General features: G+C 38.5%; 1 long non-coding RNA gene across 1 annotated transcript; it reads left to right on the top strand.

The window, feature by feature from the left end:
* Window positions 1–11,674: 11,674 nt before the first annotated feature.
* On the top strand, window positions 11,675–12,173 carry LOC120105446. The gene is made up of 2 exons (XR_005507839.1): window positions 11,675–11,712; window positions 11,804–12,173. It is a non-coding gene; the product is annotated as an uncharacterized LOC120105446 (long non-coding RNA).
* Window positions 12,174–14,695: the final 2,522 nt, after the last annotated feature.

Below are 14,695 nucleotides of genomic sequence, written 5' to 3'. Positions count from 1 at the left end.
GATTTTACCTTATCTTCTTGTGCCATAAAGCAAAAGTTAGTTACCTCTTGTAGTTCCTTGGAGCTAATATTATCATTGTTGCTCCTAGCTTTTATTTCCTTGCTTGACTCTTCCTTGGTCAAAACTTTTTTCCTTTTTATCTCTTTCTTTCTTTCTTCTTGCTTCCTCTTCTTCTTTGTCTTTAGGAAGCTTTTGAATTTTTTTGTTGTTCTTTCTTCCTCGAGTCGACTCGGGTTTACTTGGAGTCGACTCGACTGACTTGAGAGTCGACTCGAGATCTTCGGGAGACGTCTCATTCTCAGAGGCCTAAAAGATGATTCTCTGTCTTTTGAACTGTTCTGCCTCGGAGTCGACTCGGATCTTGTTGGAGTCGACTCGGCTAACTTGGGAGTCGACTCGAAAATACTTGGAGTCGACTCGTTCACAAGGTCTTCAAGACTGTGTCTCTGCCCTTCAGACTGTTCTTCTCTAGGAGTCGACTCGGACAAACTGGGAGTCGACTCGGCTACTGAGGAGGATTCTGCAATCTCATTGTTAGTACGCAATTGAAGCACATGTGAGCTAATCTGAGATTTATCATAAATAATTGTTAAAGTATCCCAGATTTCTTTAGCAGATAAGCATGCAGAAATCTTATGAAATATAGATTCATGGATAGCACAATATAGAAAGTTCATAGCATTAGCATTCAATTGTGCTAAGTCTTTTTCATTGACATTTTGAGAAAGTGTGTGAGGTCCATTTATAATGATATTCCACATTTTATAGTTTTGTGATTGAACAAAAATTTTCATTCTAGCTTTCCATTGAATATAGTAAGTTCCATCAAACAGTGGAGGTCTGTTTATGGAAAGTCCCTCGGCAAATAGTATGTTAAATGGGGTTGTCATAATCTTTAGCTCTAGTTGGTTAAGACTTATAATTAATAGAAGAGCACTTGCTCTGATACCACTTGTTGCTCAAGGTGACAACCCAAGAGGGGGGGTGAATTGGGTCTTTTAAAAACTTTTCAACTACTTCTAATCTTTTAGAGTTAATTAAGCTAAGTTGTATGAATGCATAGTGGAATTTAACCTTAGCAAGAGTATGATTCTAATCTAATCAACTATTAAGCAGCGGACTCAATAAAAGATTAGTCTAAGTTTGCCCAAGTATGCAATTCAATATAATGAGTCTTAATGCTGTTATATTGAATGAGACTTGATTAAGTAAATTGAATATGCTTGCAACAAAAGGATGCACAGAGAAGAGTTAAGCAAGCATAGTATCTAAGTAAGTAAGTGAGTGAGGAAGTCAGATAACGAAGAGCATCACAAACACAACAAAAGTATAGTGGTTCGGTGCATCCCAGCACCTACATCCACTTCCCAAGACCTCTTGGGAATTTCACTATAATCCCTCAGATTACAGCCGGTTGTTTTACAAGCTCACAACCCAACTTGTTGTTTTGCGAGATCACAACGAACTCGGTCGGTTTTCACAGGCTCACCGACTAGAACCAACCGATTGTTTTTCCGGGTTCACAATCAAACCCAGTTGGTTTTTCCAAAGGCTCACCAACCACAACCTTACAACGATTGTTTTCCGGGTTCACAATCAACCCAGTTGGTTTTTCCAAAGGCTCACCAACCACAACCTTACAACGTTGGTTTTTTCTTTGGCTCACCAACAAACCTTAATCCCTTGATTCAATCCCTTGATTGAATCAAGTTACAAGATATTAGAACAAGAGTTTAAATCAAATACAAGCTTCTCAAATAAGCAAATATAGCAAATATAAACAAATAGAGTAAAGAGAAGCTCTCAAACGAGTTTTGAAGATGAAGGAGCTCGGCTTCTTCTTTACTTGACCCTCTTTTGATTTGGCACGAAGTAGAGGATCACCGAGGCAGCACACGGATGGAGAGGAAGCTTTGGGTTCACTTGGATGCTCTTCTTCTCTCTATTTTACTTTGAATGGCCCTTTTGTGCTTATGAGAGATTTTTCTTGTAATCTCTTTGAAATATCTTTTCTAAATGTTCTTTCCCACTTCCATACCTTCTTTCCTAGCTCTCCTCTTGATTTTATAGCTTTAGAGGGAGTGGAAATAAAAATCTAGCCGTTAGAGACAAAAATAGAGCCGTTGGAATTAAGAGAAAACTAGCCGTTATGCCTCCCAGCGTGCTCGAGTCGACTCGGCTGAAGCAGGAGTCGACTCGGCTGAAATAGGAGTCGACTCGTGAATAGTAGTCTGCCAGCACTGTAGCTGGGAGTCGACTCCGCACTATAGCGCTGAAGTTGGAGTCGACTCGAGATCACTGTAGCGCTGAAAATCAACTCTCTGTCTTTTTGTTTGTTCTCAGTCGGAGTCGACTCGTAGAGTATCGGAGTCGACTCGAGCACTGTTTCTTGAAACTCTAGAGTGCCAGAGTCGACTCTAAACTTTCAGGAGTCGACTCGAGGACTATTCTTTTGAATCTTTCTTTGAATTTGCTCCTTCAACTTGAATCCTTTGAACTTGAAACTTGGGCCAATGAAGTGAAGCTTTCTTCCAACTTTTTTGAGAGTTTTTGAAGGCCTTCTTGTATTCTTCCAACTTACTATGTTCCTTGCAAAATAAATATCTTTCTCCTTGCAACACAAACATTAGTAATTATACTTCAAGATTTTTATGATCATCAAAATCAATCTTTAAATCAATCTTTGGATCATCAAAAAGCAAGATAATCATTTAAATTTCTAAGAGAGGATCGAGTTCTTACCTCTTGAGATGGATCACCAATGATTAAGTCTTTAGGGTGTCCATATGCATACCTCCATTCCTTTGGCAAGTCTTGAGATTGTGGTGGCACGCAATCATTTTCCTTATCTTGAATTGGCACGTCATCAAGATTTAATTTTTCAAAGTTAATAATTCCTGTATCATCATCAAGAATATTTTCTTTCCTAGCAGACTCACTATCAGACTCATCAAATATGATATTTACTGACTCTTCGACTACAAGAGTTCTTTTATTGAACACTCTGTATGCCCTGCTAGATGTGGAGTATCCTAAGAAGATATCTTCATCTGACTTGGCATCAAATTTACTTAGATCCTCCTTGCCATTTTTAAAATGAAACATCTACATCCAAATACTCTAAGATATTTAGCGGTTGGTTTCTTATTCTTCCAAAATTCATAAGGAGTTTTCTTGGTTATAGGTCGTATTAAAACCCGATTTAGAATATGGCAAGCAGTGCTTATAGCTTCAGCCCAAAAGTACTTTGGAAGATTTAACTCGCACAATATCGTGCGTGCCATTTCTGCCAAGGTCCTATTTTTTCTTTCAACAACCTCATTTTGTTGAGGCGTTCTAGGTGCTGAAAATTGATATGAGATACCGTTTTCATTACAAAATTCTTCAAAGTGTTGATTTTCAAATTCAGTTCCATGATCACTTCGAATTGCTATTAAGGTGAGCTTCTTTTCATTTATGATATAATTATAATGTTTCAAGAATGCTGAAAATGCTTCATTCTTATGTGCCAAAAATGAAACCCATGTATATCTTGAAAAATCATCTACTATAACTAGTCCATACTTCTTTCCTCCTAGACTCGCAGTTCTAGTGGGTCCAAATAGATCCATATGTATGAGTTCAAAAGGCCTAGTTGTTGATACTATATTCTTTGATTTGAAGGATGATTTTGTTTGTTTTTCTAAAGAGCATGGTCCACAAATTTTGTCCTTTTCAAAGATTAATTTTGGCACATCTTTTATTAATTCCTTCTTGACTAGTTTTGATATTAATTCCATACTAGCATGTCCTAGTCTACGATGCCAAAGCCAACTTGTTTCATTTTTCTTTTCTTCATTAGTAATTAAACATAATCCATTTTTTTTGCCTAATTCATGAAGATCTACCATGTAAATATTTCTTTGCCTTTGTCCTATAAGTACAATGCTATTATCTTTAGGATTTGTGATTATGCATACTGATGCTTCAAATATGACTTTAAACCCTTTATCACAAAATTGACTTATGCTAAGTAGGTTATGTTTCAAACCATTAACTAATAAGACATTTTCTATGAAGGTAGATGGAGTAATGAAAATTTTACCCTTTCCAATGATATACCCTTTTTCATTGTCTCCATAGGTTACTACTCTACCCTTCTTAGATTCCAAGGTGACAAATTGGTCTACGTCACCGGTCATGTGTCTTGAATAGCCGCTATCTAGATACCATCGTCTATCCACTTTATTAGCTGCAAGACACCCCTGCAATCAAGATCAAGAATGAGCTTTAGGTACCCAAACTATGTTGGGTCCTTTAGGGTTAGTACTTGATATTCCTTTTGGAACCCAAACTTTCTTGAATTTAAGCTTATGATTATTACTCAATTTGTTTTGGCTGGACTTTCTATAGTTACATTCATATGCTTTATGTCCTAATTTATTGCAGCAATGACAAGTAATATTTTTATTTTTAGCTTTCACAAAAATGTTCTTTAAGTATTTTTGTTTTCTATTTGTTTTATATCCTAATCCAGCCTTATCATATACAGCTTTTTGACTATCAAGAATCATATTTAATTTGGTTGAGCTAAGCGTAAACTTATCTGCTAAGGATTTATATTTTTCAGCATCTTCTTTTAACTTGACATTTTCAGCAATTAGATTCTTGGTTTCATTTGTGAGTCTCCTACTTAATGTTTCATAGTTATGAGATAGTTTCAGCTTATCTTTGATAAGAGATTGATTTTCTTCTTTTAGAACTTTATTTTTATTGATTAGTTTTTTGTGTTCTTCCATGAGCTCTAAAAAAATGCATCATGTAATTCATCAACAGTAAAATCACATTCAAGTTCAGAATCTACCTCATCATCATTGGTCATATGGCATATTTGGGCCTCTCTTGATGATCTTCCTCTTCCGAACTTGACTCCTCACTTTCACTCCATTCAGCCATGAAGTTCTTCTTTTTAAGTTTTCTTGCCATCAACTTTAATTCCGGGCAATCTATCTTATAATGCCCGGGTTTGTTACACTCATAACAAATAAGTGTTTCTTTTTTCTTTTCTTTGTCCTTACCCTTTTCTTTGCTTGAGCTACCTTTGAAGAAGGGTTTCTTTTTATGAAATCTATTCTTATCTCTCATAAATTTTCTGAATTTTCTTCCAAGCATAGTCATTCCTTCTTCATCAAATTCATCATCATCATCAGAATCTTCCGACTCAGTTTGTTGTTTTGGAGTGGTAGACTTTAGGGCAATGGTCTTTCTTCTCTTGACCTCATCTTCTGAATTTTGCCTCATGGTCAACTCATGGGTCATGAGTGATCCTAGAAGTTCCTCTAATTGCAGTGTATTGAGGTCCTTTGCTTCCTGAATTGCAGTTACCTTGGCCTCCCAAACTCTTGGTAGAGACCTGAGAATTTTTCACACCAATTCAGAATTAGTATAAGACTTTCCTAAACTCTTTAGCCCATTTATAATTTCAGTAAAATGAGTAAACATATCAGTTATGGACTCAGTGGATTCCATTTTAAACAATTCATACTTATGTACTAATATGTTTATTTTTGACTTCTTAACTTGATTAGTTCCTTCATGTGTGACCTCAAGTTTGTCCCAAATTTCTTTTGCAGAGATGCATGTAGATATTCTATTGAATTCACTTACATCTAATGAACAGTAAAGTACATTAATTGCTTTAGCATTTAATTGTACTAATCTTCTATCACTTTCATTCCAATCCATTTCTGGTTTGGGTATGATAGTGCCCTCTATACTAATTGTGGGTGTGTGAGGTCCTCTAGTTATAATATACCACAATTCATAGTCTAGAGCTTGAATGAATATCCTCATCCTAGCTTTCCAGTATGTGTAATTTGTGCCATTAAATAGAGGAGGTCTATTTGTGGATTGCCCCTCACTCATAGAACATCCCACTTGGGTTGTCATGATCTTTAACTCTTGATTGTGAGATCAATAAATACTATTGGAGCACCTTGCTCTGATACCACTTGTTGCCCAAGGTGACAAGCCAAGAGGGGGGGTGAATTGGTTTCTCTTAATTTTTACTATCTTACTTATGTCAATTTATGAGTTAGTGGAATTTAACAAAGCACAATACAAACACACAAGAAGTATAGTGGTTCGGTGCTCTCCTAAGCACCTACGTCCACTCCCCAAGCGACTCCTTGGGAATTCACTATAATCCCGCGGATTACAGTTGGATTGTTTTCCGGACTCACAATCCAAAAACCTTTACACTTTGGTTTTCCGAGTTCACCAAAAATCTATGTTGGTTTTACGGGCTCACCAACGAACCTATGTTGGTTTTTCGAGCTTACCAACAAACCTTTACAATTGATTTTACAGATTCACCAATCAACCTATACTGTTGGTTTTGGGGCTTACCAACAAACCTTTACAAGGTGATTAATAAAAGAAGTAAGAAGATTTAAGCTCCTAGATGAGCAAATATAACAATATAATCTACAAAGAAGAGTTTAGAGAATAGTTATCGCTTGATGAGACTTCTCTCTTCTTTGTCAAGGATGCTTCACTCTTCAAGGGTGGATGGAGCTCTTAATGACTCTTGGAATCTGCTCAACCACTTTCTTTTTACTCTTGAATGAAGCACTTGGATGAAGAAGATTAGGGCACTTGTCTTTCTTGTGTACTCTTTGATATTTTGCAAAAGAATATTTTCTCTGATGAATAGTGCCACTTTAAATAGTTTCCTTCATCCATTGGACAAGCCCCAATGGTTAGAATTCAAAAACTAGCCGTTACTCACTGTTGGAAGGACAAAAAGTACTTCTGCAGAACTAGCCGTTATGCTTCTGCCCGTGCTTGGGTCGACTCAACTTTTACTGGGGTCGACCCAACTTTTACTTGGGTCGACTCAACCTTTTCTTGGGTCGACCCTCTCAGAACCACAAAACCTTGCAATTCAGCCTTTCTTCACTTGGGTCGACTCAACATCTTTTTGGGTCGACTCAAGGTTCAGTTGGGTCGACTCAACTTCCACTTGGATCGACCCTCTCAGGGTTTTCAGAGAACCTATTTTGAATGTCATTGCCTTTGGGTCGACCCTCTCAGTGTTTGGGTCGACTCAAGTTTGGGTCGACCCTCTCAGTGTTTCCAGAGAACTACTTTCTTGAGGCTTGAGAGGCTTGAGGTTTGGGTCGACTCATGCTTTCCTTGGGTCGACCCAACTACTGTTCATCCGTGCCATTTTTGCAGAAGTGTGCCAGATGCTTTCTTGATGTGCCGGGGTCGACCCAATCAACCTTGGGGTCGACTCAATCCACACTTTGCTGCAACTCAAGGTTAGATTCATCCATATAAATAATGAAATGCATCTTTATCTTATTATACGAATATACTGAGAGTAACAGACTTATAAATGAAGTATCGAATTAACTTGTAACATACTCTTGATTATTGTATTAATCATCAAAATACCACTATCATCCTCATATATTATTGTACATGTAAGAATTTTTCTATTAGCATTGAGCTATTATTTATCCTAGGTTACTCGGAGTTCTAAAAGGATTTGTTGCCAACCGAGCTCACCCAGAAGGTTCTATCGCTGAGGCTTATATTTCTAAAAAGAGTACAACATTTTGCTTAATGTACCTCGATGGAATCGAAACAGTGTTTAACAGAGAAGAAAGGAATGATGACGGTGGTGATCGTGGCATGGGGTTAGCAGTCTTCACTCAAAGTGCCCGACCATTTGGGTTAATCCGAAGGGGACCTGATGTGCTGGTCAATGAACTCGAGATGGCGGAATGGTTTGTCTTATATAATAGTTCAGAAGTGGATCAATATCGAGAGTATGTTTTTTTAACTTGCTTATTAAGGTTCAGCTATTGTATATTTAGTTGTTTTAGTCATATATGTTACTTATACATTACGGAATGTCGAATAGGGAACACAAGAACTACATACAAGGTGAGAGTGAAGTTGACATCACAAATAGACAACCTAAAGAATTTCCCAAGTGGTTCAAAGATCGCGTAAGCAAAAATAATTAACATGTAGGCACCTTGAGTTATCCTTGTATTTGAAATTGAAGTAACATATTATGTCACTTTTTTGTTATAGATGATTCAACTTCGAAACAAGCGATACCGAAAGCTACTGATGAATTATGGTCATTGGCCAACGGTCCTCATCCGATAGCCATACCATCGAACGTGACAACCGCCGTAAAAGCCAGAATAGTAGGTTAGTTGTTGAAGGGGACCACGAAGGGCAACCGATTGACTTCTACAGTTATTTGTGCAAAGTTTGGGAATTAACATATATGTTCGGACAACGAGTCGTTTTGTTCCAATGCGAACAACACTGGAAGTCAAAAAACTTTCTGCATTGATGCGCATTGCACTAGCATTGATACAAGAAGTCGGTGGAACAAAGATGATTCTTTTGTACTACCGAGTCAAGTGAAGCAAGTATTCTATATTAATGACACTGCAGAGAGACGTGGTTATTGAAAAGTTGTCCAAAGATTCAAGCATCGAGGTATATGGGATGTGCCACAGATGAGTGGTTTAGAACCCAATGATGTTGAAGAAACCATTATTCTCAATCATGCATTCCAACAAGATGAAACCAATGACGTTGAACTAATTTCCATTGAAGAGCCAACCACAACGGATTTGCGCAGATATGATATGGAAGCTGAAATTATTCAAGAGGAGGTCATTTTGCGGTGTCGTGGGTGAGATCAAGCCGGGGGGAGTGTCGATGAAGTAATGGAGGAGCCTAGCGATGAAGAAGAAGAGATTGATAGTGACAGTGATACATATCTAGATTTAGAGTCATGATATATTTCTCTAATGATCTATCTATAGCAAAGTTGAACATATTTTTATGTTAATGAAAATCGTCCATTTTTATCTTACATGCTTCTGGTTTTTATGGAGATTATGATGTACCTTTTACTTCATTTTTCTTTATGGCTGAATGTAATGTATCTGTCTGGTTTTTATTGTGAAAGATGCACAAAGTAGGTAAAAAATTTGTGAAGCCTGGGTGCTTGTCCCAGAAGCTGACGGGATACGAAAGACAAAGGCAAAAAAAGATTGGAATGAACTCAATGAGATTAGAGGCTCTTGGCATACCGGGCATGTCCAAGGCATTATTTGGTTCAAATCAAAATGGTAATGAAGGACCGAACAAGATTAGCAATGGCGATGATGATGAAGAGTATCTGCCATCTAATAATGAAGGACTGAATTCTTTTGGAGATGCTAAACTTGTGCCCGTGATGGCTGCCCAACCTACTCCGCTCCCCACCTTTTCTACCCAGCAAACCCACGAGCTTTCAAGTCCACCTATTATTGCCAACAGCGTGGGTGAGAAAACTCATCTTTCTGAATCTTGTTATTGGTAAGATACTCTTAGTAAAATGATGGCATTTCAGTGATTTTGTGGGTTTTTTTTTGCATTCTCTTTGTCTAGCACTAGCAGGTTTGTCTTATGGCCTAAAGTATTTAAGTATTTTAGCAGGTTCATCATTAAAGCGCGTTCAGGGTAAGACAGTTGGGAAAGGAATTGATAAGCTCATTGCCTAGAATGGCGGAGAAAAGCTCTCTGTTCCAATACTTGATGAGCGGAATGCTTTATGTGGTATTAATGCCCCAAAGGTACACTACAGGAAAAATAATATTTTCCGACGCTTTTTTCCCGACGCTAGGGAAAAGCGTCGGAAAATTTTCCCTCAGCGCAAAATTATGCCGACGCTTTCAAAAAGCGTCAGTAGAGACTTGGAATCAACGACGCTTTTTAAGCGTTGTGGAAAAACAGACCTACGACGACGCTTATAAGCATCGTCGGAGGCAAAAACCCATCTCAAAACCGATCCCCATCTCAAACCTCCTCTCGATGCCCTAGCTCTCCTCTCCTCTCCTCTCCGGCGCCGACATCAATCCACCGCCTCCTCGGTCTCTTGGATCTGAGCCAAGCCACTCTCCTCTCCTCCTTCCTCCGGCGCCGACAACCATCCACCGCCTCCCCCGTCTCCTGGATTTGAGCCACGAATCCAAGCCACTCTCCTCTCCTCCTCCCTCTGGCGTCGACATCAATCCACCGCCTTCCCCGTCTCTTGTCCTCTCCGGTGCCGAGCGACGTCCGACGCCAAGCTCCTCTCCTGCTTCCTCCTCTCCGGCGCCGGGCGACCGTCCGCATCCTTCTCTCATCCTCCCTCCTCTGCGGCGCCGACCGGCCGATCCCATCTCCCTCCGCCTGAGAAAGAGGTAAATTCTTCTTTCATGCAAAAGATACAAACCCTATCCTAGGTCGAGATGTGATAGATTTTAAGCTATTTCTTCGATGAAACAGCATGATTAAACTTGAAGCTAATATACAGCATGATTAAACTGTCGGTGGAGTGCTGCAATCAATCAATGCAATTTAGGAAGCCATTTCTTTTTGGAAGGGCACTAGCATGTAGAAAAATATGAACTAATTAATGTTTCATATAGAACACGGCCCATACAGAAGAGAACCAGTAACAGGAGGTTATTTTCCTGCTAAATGGCGATATTTCTAACACATGCTTGTTATTGACTCATTGGATAACATATATGGTAACAGATAATCATCAGTCAAGAGACATATATGCTGCTAATCTTCTCCAAAGCAAAAGATTGGAATCAAGGCATTTGCCCTGAACTGCTTTGGGCTCCATTCCCAACAGTTTACTATTCATCCCAGCCTGAAGATTCAACTAGATTCACACATTTCGAGAAACCAAATGATTTCATTATAAACACATTTTTTAAGACTTTGATCAAAATCCCATTAAAAGTAGCACTGTCTCCCCTTTTTTTTATCCATGCTTGGTAGCTTTTGTTCTATACAAGTAGAACAAACGAACCCTCGGACAGGGGATGCATGATTTATATTTCTTATCAAGCTCTACCAACATTGTCTAAAGAACCACCTATAAACTAGACCACAATGATAACATTTTCAATAAATGACCTACTATTGTGCTCAAAAGAATCAACACCACCAACGAGTACCTCGATTTACACAATGACATGGTGTTGTGGCTCAGGTCCTTCCTTACCTGAGTAACAACAATTCCCTTAAACGAGCTGTTTGCTGCCATGCCACTCCAAACCCTGAAAGAACCAATCTTGAACTTGTTTTAACAGTCATAAAATACATTCTTTGCAAACCTTTATTGCATCAAAAGTGAACTGCTCATATGTAGCTCTATTGTTTTGGACAGATTAATTACTTTCATGTAGTGTAGACATGATCACTTAAACTCTCCCCCCACCAGACCAATGAATAATCAGATGTCTAAGTCACCAGACTGATGTGAGTGGTTATATCCAATGAGTCAATAACAAGCATGTTTTAGGAAGAGAGATATCGGTTTATCTTTTAATAAGTGCAGACTGCTTTACAAAGCTCTATACTGAATATAACCACTCACATCAGTCACTACAGCATAGCAGTGGCACCCTGGCAAAGTGGAAGAAGCCTCCCACAGTAGGACATCAAGGTCTTTAATTAGTACCAAACCTTTGATGTTAAAGTGGTGGTGGAGATTGCTACTGGAAGGAAGTTTATCTTGGAAATGTTTTGTCGAACTTAGATACTATATAGAAAAAGAGTTGGATGGTCAAGCTCTTCCCCGAGCAACACTACTTCACCTGCATGAAAGAATAGTTTATTTATCTTGGACCAGGAAAAGCAACGCAGGCTAATGTGAGGTTTCAGGAACAACATCTTGATAGTTTCAACCTCATTTATATTTGTCCTCAACGCACTAGCTTTATGATTGAAATCTTGGTTCCAGAACAGGTTATTTTCTTTTGTTAATCTGGTCCCAGACAATTGGTGTTTTACTGAGTCACTAAGGTGGCTTACTGTCAGAAACCTTTCAGTTTCATGTGGCCGATCAGTGGCTGGAGATCATCCGGAGAAGTTATGGCGCCATTTAAGCTTAGCATCCCAATTACAGGCCATATATATGATGTTTTAGTGCTGGCACAATCAAGGGTGACAGATTTCGAGCATCTTGGCTTTTTTCCTGTAATTTTCCCGAAATGCTCCAATTCATATATCTACCTGCCGGGCTATTCTCAGCTCGACAAAGGTATTATTTTGGTGTATAGTTTCAGGTAAAGCTCTTACAAATTAAAGGTTGAAGGTGGTTTTACTGATTAGTGGAGCTGCTGCAAGTTAATATGCTTAAATCCTTAACCATAGTCTAACCTAAGCCAAGGTGTTCCTTCTGTCCATCTCCCAATTGCCAATTCTAACTAAGTATGTTGTGTGCTTTTGGGTGTTATAACAGGTTAAGGTTCTTTTTGGAGCCTTGTTCTTGGTTAGTTGAGTAATGAGAACATCATCTCAGTATTTTGATGACTTTACATAATTATCACTTATTTTCATTAGTTAATGATTTTCATATTCCTAACTTCTAAAGTTTTTTTTTTTTGTAGATTTCTGATACTTCAACAGCTCGTAGAGATGATGATGGTGCTGAATCCGGTCCCTGATATTTTTGAGACAGATATCTAAGAAGTTTTATATGTATTTTTCTTATATTTTTCAAAATACATTGTAATTCTAAACTTATTATGTAAATTTTATCATATATGACAATATGCATTTTTTTGAATGATCTGAATGTTTGTTTTGATGTAAATGTAATGCAGGTTCATAATGCTATAATATGTTTCTTAATTTGTATTTGTTTTTCTAATTTTTTTCTTTAAAAAAAGCACTCCCGACGCTTTAAAGCGTCGGTAAAAACCTGCTGATGGCACGCTTTTGCCGACGCTAATAAGCGTCGGGGAAAACAAGCATCGGACAAAATCCTGCCATCGCCACGTGAGTTTATGCCGACGTTTTTGTGCGTCGGCAAAAAGCCTACACCGACGCTTTACTAAGCGTCGGCAAATCCTGACTTTTGCCGACGCTTTTGCTTAGCGTCGGCAAAAAATTTTTCCACTCAGGCATCTCCAACGCTTTTGCGACGCTTCTTTTAGCGTGGGCGGTACTTTCGCCGACGCTTTTAAGCGTCGGTAAAGGCTTAAAAAAACGCCGGAAAAGGCCCATTTTTCTGTAGTGGTAGCGAATCTATTGGGGGTGTATATTAGGAGAATGTGTCCAATTAAGGGCATACCGACATGGCGGCATGTAGACGAGGCTACTCAAACTGCTATCATACAATCTGTTCTTGTAATTATTTATTGCACAATATTTTTTTAGGTACTTGTACAAGTTGCATTGATCATACTACATAATGATTTTACTTATGTTTTTAGGACAAGTTCAAAATCTTGAATGATTATCATAGAAATCTAGTAGTTCAGCAAGCTATCCACAGAAAATGCTATAATATTCACAGAAATTGGAGGCACAATATGAAATTGCATTACAAGCATCTTAAGAACATCTTACATGTGGACCCCTATAGTCATCCATACGAACATGTGACTCAAGAGGATTGGCGCCACTTAATTGACGATGTGTGGAAAAGCAAAGAACACAATGTAACTTATATATTTAGTGCTTCAGAGTTTATAAGTAAAATATTTGATCATAATGTTTTCTTTAGATTTTTAATTTGTATTTTTTTGAAGGTGAGATCAAAAACTGGCAAAAAGAATAGGAAAAAGCTTGAGTACAATCATTATTCAGGATCTCGGTCATTTGTTGCAACAATGACTATACCGGTAATATGTTTTTGAGTATGTACTGGTGTCACGACCCCCGCCCCGTTCCCGGCGGGCCGCCGCGACGGTCCTAGGGTGCGGGTAGGCATAAGGCCACCAGCCACCGCGTAGAACCCTACTACCTATCAATCATCAATAAATCTTGAAAAATTTGGCATGATGCATGCACAAAATGATCACTTTTCCTATAGTGACCTGTCAGGATTATCTCAATACATACAACACACTACCTGTCAGAGCAGCAATCACATAATCCGTCACATAATGAACCTGGACAATATATATCAATACATTATCTCAGGCATATAACTCATCTGTATAAAAATCTGGTTCCCATTCCATCCATGGTCAAACCCATATCCACAACAGGATCTATGACTGTAACTATGCACTATATACAATAGAAGGTTTATAATACACCAAAAGGTATAAACCTCTATCTACATTATACTATACTATACTATGGAGCGGCACAGCTAGCAGGCAACCACTAATCCTGCTCCTCTCTATACAATACCTTTCCTGCAATCAAAAACATCAAACTGGGGAGTGAGTATATAAATACTCAGTGAGTGGAGTAGAGAGTACTATGCACATGAGACAAGATATAATCATGGCTCGAGGTAAAATCTCAAGATCAATAACAAGATGAACATGAACTCAACATAAAGAATATGGAGTAAATCATCAATATCACCACAATCAATATCAACTCATCTGAAGCATATATGGAATAATCAAGTCAACATATATGCTACTCATGAATATGTTCAACAGGTCATAGTACTGAATCATATAAATCAGGTGTCAATAGGCCGAATCATCAACAAGGCAGCTATCGGGAGGTGGGTTTTACGCCCCAGGCGAACCAGCAACAACTCCCTACTGCCATATGCATACATCGAATATGACACCACACCAATATGTAAATCATCACTAGACAGCTGTCGGAAGGTGGGTTTTACGCCCCAGGCGAACCAGCAACAACTTCCTACTGTCACATG

Source organism: Phoenix dactylifera, unplaced genomic scaffold, assembly GCF_009389715.1.
Source record: "Phoenix dactylifera cultivar Barhee BC4 unplaced genomic scaffold, palm_55x_up_171113_PBpolish2nd_filt_p 000285F, whole genome shotgun sequence".
Classification (NCBI taxonomy): domain Eukaryota; kingdom Viridiplantae; phylum Streptophyta; class Magnoliopsida; order Arecales; family Arecaceae; genus Phoenix; species Phoenix dactylifera.
This window is presented reverse-complemented; position numbering and strand designations above follow the sequence as displayed.